Source organism: Scomber scombrus, unplaced genomic scaffold, assembly GCF_963691925.1.
Source record: "Scomber scombrus unplaced genomic scaffold, fScoSco1.1 SCAFFOLD_500, whole genome shotgun sequence".
Classification (NCBI taxonomy): Eukaryota; Metazoa; Chordata; class Actinopteri; order Scombriformes; family Scombridae; genus Scomber; species Scomber scombrus.
The window spans coordinates 1-7294 of NW_026910730.1; the positions used below are offsets into that span (position 1 = coordinate 1).

Genomic DNA, 7294 nt, shown 5'->3' on the forward strand with positions numbered 1-7294 from the left:
GGATGTATAGGATGGTATAGGATGGTATAGGATGGTAGAGGATGGTATAGGATGTATAGGATGGTAGAGGATGGTATAGGATGTATAGGATGGTATAGGATGTATAGGATGGTATAGGATGGTATAGGATGGTAGAGGATGGTATAGGATGGTATAGGATGGTATAGGATGGTATAGGATGGTATAGGATGGAATAGGATGGTATAGGATGGTATAGGATGGTATAGGATGGTAGAGGATGTAGAGGATGGTATAGGATAGTAGAGGATGGTATAGGATGTATAGGATGTATAGGATGGTATAAGATGGTATAGGATGGTATAGGATGGTAGAGGATGGTATAGGATGGTCTAGGATGGCATAGGATGGTAGAGGATGTATAGGATGGTATAGGATGGTAGAGGATGGTATAGGATGGTCTAGGATGGCATAGGATGGTAGAGGATGTATAGGATGTATAGGATGGTATAGGATGGTATAGGATGTATAGGATGGTAGAGGATATATAGGATGGTATAGGATGGTATAGGATGTATAGGATGGTAGAGGATGGTATAGGATGGTATAGGATGGTAGAGGATGTATAGGATGGTATAGGTTGTATAGGATGGTATAGGATGGTAGAGGATATATATGATGGTATAGGATGGTATAGGATGGTAGAGGTTGGTATATGATGGTATAGGATGGTAGAGGATGGTATAGGATGGTATAGGATGTATAGGATGGTAGAGGATGTATAGGATGGTATAGGATGGTATAGGATGTATAGGATGGTAGAGGATGTATAGGATGGTAGAGGATGTATAGGATGGTATAGGATGGTATAGGATGGTAGAGGATGGTATAGGATGGTATAGGATGGTATAGGATGGTATAGGATGGTATAGGATGGTAGAGGATGGTAGAGGATGGTATAGGATGGTATAGGATGGTATAGGATGGTAGAGGATGTATAGGATGGTATAGGATGGTATAGGATGGTAGAGGATGGTATAGGATGGTAGAGGATGGTAGAGGATGTATAGGATGGTAGGATGGTATAGGATGGTATAGGATGTATAGGATGGTAGAGGATGGTATAGGATGTATAGGATGGTATAGGATGTATAGGATGGTAGAGGATGGTATAGGATGGTATAGGATGGTATAGGATGGTATAGGATGGTATAGGATGTATAGGATGGTATAGGATGGTATAGGATGTATAGGATGGTAGAGGATGGTATAGGATGTATAGGATGGTATAGGATGGTATAGGATGGTATAGGATGTATAGGATGGTAGAGGATGGTATAGGATGTATAGGATGGTATAGGATGTATAGGATGGTAGAGGATGGTATAGGATGGTATAGGATGGTATAGGATGGTATAGGATGTATAGGATGGTATAGGATGGTATAGGATGGTATAGGATGGTATAGGATGTATAGGATGGTATAGGATGGTATAGGATGGTATAGGATGGTATAGGATGGTATAGGATGTATAGGATGGTATAGGATGGTATAGGATGGTATAGGATGGTAGAGGATGGTATAGGATGGTATAGGATGGTATAGGATGTATAGGATGGTATAGGATGGTATAGGATGGTATAGGATGTATAGGATGGTATAGGATGGTATAGGATGTATAGGATGGTAGAGGATGGTATAGGATGGTATAGGATGGTATAGGATGTATAGGATGTATAGGATGGTAGAGGATGTATAGGATGGTATAGGATGGTATAGGATGTATAGGATGGTAGAGGATGTATAGGATGGTATAGGATGGTATAGGATGGTAGAGGATGGTATAGGATGGTAGAGGATGTATAGGATGGTATAGGATGGTATAGGATGGTATAGGATGTATAGGATGGTAAAGGATGTATAGGATCGTAGAGGATGGTATAGGATGGATGTATAGGATGGTATAGGATAGGATAGGTAGAGGATGGTATAGGATGGTATAGGATGGTAGAGGATGGTATAGGATGGTAGAGGATGGTATAGGATGGTATAGGATGGTATAGGATGGTAGAGGATGTATAGGATGGTATAGGATGGTAGAGGATGGTAGAGGATGGTATAGGATGGTAGAGGATGGTAGAGGATGTATAGGATGGTAGGATGGTATAGGATGGTATAGGATGTATAGGATGGTATAGGATGGTATAGGATGGTATAGGATGTATAGGATGGTAGAGGATGGTATAGGATGGTATAGGATGTATAGGATGTATAGGATGGTAGAGGATGGTATAGGATGGTATAGGATGGTAGAGGATGTATAGGATGGTAGGATGGTATAGGATGGTATAGGATGTATAGGATGGTAGAGGATGGTATAGGATGGTATAGGATGTATAGGATGTATAGGATGGTAGAGGATGGTATAGGATGGTAGAGGATGTATAGGATGGTAGGATGGTATAGGATGGTATAGGATGTATAGGATGGTATAGGATGGTATAGGATGGTAGAGGATGTATAGGATGGTAGGATGGTATAGGATGGTATAGGATGGTAGAGGATGGTATAGGATGGTATAGGATGTATAGGATGGTATAGGATGGTATAGGATGGTAGAGGATGTATAGGATGGTAGAGGATGGTATAGGATGGTAGAGGATGTATAGGATGGTATAGGATGGTATAGGATGGTATAGGATGGTAGAGGTTGTATAGGATGGTAGAGGATGGTATAGGATGGTAGAGGATGTATAGGATGGTATAGGATGGTATAGGATGGTATAGGATGGTAGAGGATGGTATACGATGGTAGAGGATGTATAGGATGGTAGAGGATGTATAGGATGGTAAAGGATGTATAGGATGGTAGGATGGTATAGGATGGTATAGGATGGTAGAGGATGGTATAGGATGGTAGAGGATGTATAGGATGGTAGAGGATGTATAGGATGGTAGAGGATGTATAGGATGGTAGAGGATGGTATAGGATGGTATAGGATGGTAGAGGATGTATAGGATGGTAGAGGATGGTATAGGATGGTATAGGATGTATAGGATGGTAGAGGATGGTATAGGATGGTATAGGATGGTATAGGATGTATAGGATGGTATAGGATGGTATAGGATGGTATAGGATGTATAGGATGGTATAGGATGGTATAGGATGTATAGGATGGTATAGGATGGTATAGGATGGTATAAGATGGTAGAGGATGGTATAGGATGGTATAGGATGGTAGAGGATGGTAGAGGATGGTATAGGATGGTATAGGATGGTAGAGGATGGTATAGGATGGTGTAGGATGGTATAGGATGGTAGAGGATGGTATAGGATGGTATAGGATGGTATAGGATGGTATAGGATGGTGTAGGATGGTAGAGGATGGTATAGGATGCTATAGGATGGTAGAGGATGGTATAGGATGGTATAGGATGGTATAGGATGGTATAGGATGGTAGAGGATGGTATAGGATGGTATAGGATGGTAGAGGAAGTTTTTCTTCTGGTTTAAAAACTGTTGAAGTTATTTTTCCTGTTTATCTCTCTGATGATATAATAATTATATATGTATATAATTATTATATACTTATAATAATTATATATATATATATAATTATTATATACTTATAATAATTATATATATATATATATATAATTATTACTATACTTATAATAATTAATTATATATATATAATAATTATATACACAAAGTGAACACATTTCTAGGAGTCCATCTGAAGACCTCACACCTGATCAAGGACCAGTCACACCCGGGACACTCCCTGTTACTGTCACTGATCAGCTGTTATTGATCACTGATCAGCTGTTATTGATTAGCTGTTATTGATTATTGATCAGCTGTTATTGATTAGCTGTTATTGATTATTGATCAGCTGTTATTGATCACTGATCAGCTGTTATTGATCACTGATCAGCTGTTATTGATTATTGATTGATTGTATTTGCTGCTTCAGACTCTGCTCAGGTGTAGCCGTGGGGGGGGGTTTAGGGTGGGGGGGGCATAATGAGCAGAGCTGTTTACTCTGCTGGTCAATAAATCACTTCCTGTTTGTATCTGTTTTATTTTATATTATTTCATTTCATTTTGTTTTGTTTTTTATTTTTTAGATGCCCCGTGCGAAGTCCCACCGTCGTGCCCTGGCTCTGAAGCAGAGGATGGCGGAGCCGCAGTCGTGGACCCCTGTGTCGCCCGTCCCCGAGTTTGTTCCTCGTATGTATTAAATAGTTTTGTGTTTTTTTCATGTTTCATTTGCTGTGTTTACATGTAATGTAAAGATGTGAAAATCTTGTATTGAAATCCTTTGCTTTGATCTCAACATAAACAGGGCTCGGTACTGGTGACTCACCGCAGCATCAAGTTCGTCGCTCCAGCCCAGCGCCCGGACCAGCAGGTATTATTTTAGTTTTTCATAAAGACATTCATAGTTGTATGGAGTAATAGTTGATGTCTCTTTTCTAAAGCAATCTTTCTGTTGTTGCAGCTTGTGTTCGTCATCGGAGCCTCCCACCTGTGGTCCATGGTGGACGGTTTCGTGGACATGCCGGAGGAACCCCTGTCTTTTTGTTTTTTGTCTGTTCCAGGTGCGTCGGCCGCGGAGCTGAGGACCGAGGTGTTGCACGCTGCTGCTCTCTCGGGACCCCGGACGCGGTGTGCGTGGTTGCCCCGAGCAACAACCTCACCGCCAGCAGGACCGTGGATGAGGCGGCGTTGGACTTCTGCGCGTACCTGAACGCTGTCTGCAGCCGCTGGCCCAAGGTGTGTTTAATTTTTACTGTTACCAGTTACTGTTAGTAGATATTTGGTTGCGAGCAGCTTCTCATGTGCCTATTTTACAACCAGCTATACTACTTGCTAAATCTTTCTCTATGTGTGAGCTCAGTCCACGTGTTCGTTTTGATGAAAACATAGGAGAAGAATATTCGGTCTCAACACGCTATTTATTTAACAGTAAATGTATAAAGCATATACAGAGCTCCGGGTCAATTTACTCTCCCTAACATTCAACAGCGTTTCTGTCAGCGTTCGTACATTTCTGACTTCTCTGTCTCTCCCTGACCCTCTTAAATACAAACACAGAATGCAAATTGAATGTGCTAGGCGTCGTCTCTTGTCTGTCTGGCTCCATCCTTCATCTTGGCTTCCAGGATGTCTCCTCTCCCTGTGCAATCCCCCCACAGGTGTGATGTCCTTACGTCACAGCGCCGCGCCAAGGCCTGTCCCAAACTCCTCAAACGCAGCCTCAAAATGCGTCCTTGTTTTCCCTGATTTTGAGGATGCATCGCTACTATCCTTAGCGGCCTTATATATCCCAAGATCCTTTGCGCGCCGCTCGGCAGTCCCGCGATATATTAATTACAATGGAAAGCCAAGCAAGCAAGGCTGAATTCACCTTCATGTATTGGGGTTTTATATTCAATTACCTTTACGTATAAGTACTTATACTGCTATACTTTCACTAATTACTTATATTTATTACTTAGATGAACAAATTCAGATTAGGTTGTGATCCCTGCCAGGTCCAGTTCAATGATTGGGTTGAATGAAGAGCTACGTTTAGGATTATCACTATTATATGTTATAGTTCATTATTATTATCATTTTGATCATTTTTTGCTATATTAGAACCCTTTTGTCTGTTGACATGAGAAAAAAACGTGTTTCACATTTCATTTTGTTTTAGGGAGCAAACAGAGCTCCTACTCTGGCAGAGAGGACAAAATGAGCACCTGTTCACAGGGGCCGCACAGGGGCCAAACACTCAGCCGCTGTTGGCTGGAGGTAAGGCTGATGTCCCTTTTTGTAAATCTTTGCATCCTTGTGTTAATGTGATCTTGTGTTCACCTTTTGTGTTGTTTCCCTCTGTGTTTAGAACAATACTGGAAAACATGGACCTGGGTGGGGGCAGTCCAGCCGCAGCAGGCCAAGAAGAAATGGGACAATTTAAAAAAAACAGTACAAAGTAGGTGCTGGTGTGGATTTCTTTTACCCATGCAAGTTACTAAATACTGTGCTGACGTGATTGACTTCAAATATCCAGGGACTGGAGAGGGGACCAGCGGGAAGCCCACTGCTGCTACCTGGCCCTGGTTTGTCCTCATGGACGGGGTATTAGGGCAGAAGCCATCCATTAACCCGCCTGTCCTAATTGCCACCATCCCTGAGGACACACCAGGGCCAAGTACTGCAGTGGGTGACCACGAGGACGGGGAAGAGGACGAGAGCCAGCCGGGGCCAAGTAAGAAGAGGAGGAGGGAGGAAGACCTGTTCGACTTAATCAAGGAAGATATGAGGCTGCAAAGGAGAGGAGGGAGCAGGAGAGGAGGGAGCAGGAGAGGAGAGGAGGGAGCAGGAGAGGAGAGGAGGGAGCAGGAGAGGAGAGGAGGGAGCAGGAGAGCAGTCAGAGGATGGAGAGGCTCTAAGAGCCTAACCCTAACCCTAACCTCCTCCAGAAGATAGTTGACAAATGATTTATTTGTGTTTCAGTTATGAATCTCTGTTTATTTATTACTGTAAATAAGATTTTGTTTCTATTTTATTTGAATTAAAAAGAATATTGTTATTTGTTACATGTCGTCTTTTCCATTTAGTATTTACAACTTAAGTATAGATTAACAAACGGCATAAAGTGTTCAGGAACAACAAGGGATTCAATATTGACTTTTTTTCTTTCTAAATTCTTTTTATTCAGTTTTCCTTGAATGCATTTCAACAGTGAATGTCAGGGCACAAGGGATTCACTTCAACACTAATAATAAATGAGATAAATCTGTGAGTATCAAAGTAAAAACAATGCAAATATTGTCTTTAATGTTGTTTTACTACCAAAGGATGAAACTGAACTCTACAAGGGGAAATATTAACTGTTAACTATTTACAAAAGTTACAAAAAACTTAGTTATTGACAATAATAAAAATAATCAAGCAATAAATTAAGAAATAATGACAAACAATAAAATAAATGTAGTAGGCTGAGCAGGAGTCCCTGTCAGAAGCAGTTGATGACTTTACTTTCTTTAAGTGTCTCTTATGAAAAACAGACTGAAGAGAAAAAGATGATTTTATTTCCATCTGATGCAGAGACTCAAACAGCTGCTGTAAACGTTTTATCATCATAAACATGAATCAATGAGTTTTTATTGCTTTATTTGATTAGTTGTTGACTCTGCACATTACAGCTGTTATAAGTTATATTGCTGCAACACATATCATTGATAACAAGCAACAAACTGCAACATCAATCAAACCTTCAATCAAATCAAAATACAAACATGAAAATAAAAAGAAAGGAAATGAAAAGAAAACCAAAATG

The 7294-nt window shown here is 40.8% G+C and overlaps 1 long non-coding RNA gene across 1 annotated transcript; it reads left to right on the forward strand.

The window, feature by feature from the left end:
- The first annotated feature begins 4180 nt into the window (after positions 1-4180).
- Positions 4181-4517, forward strand: LOC133977268 (uncharacterized). The gene is made up of 3 exons (XR_009924968.1): positions 4181-4194; positions 4310-4375; positions 4466-4517. It is a non-coding gene; the product is annotated as an uncharacterized LOC133977268 (long non-coding RNA).
- The last annotated feature ends 2777 nt before the right edge of the window (positions 4518-7294 follow it).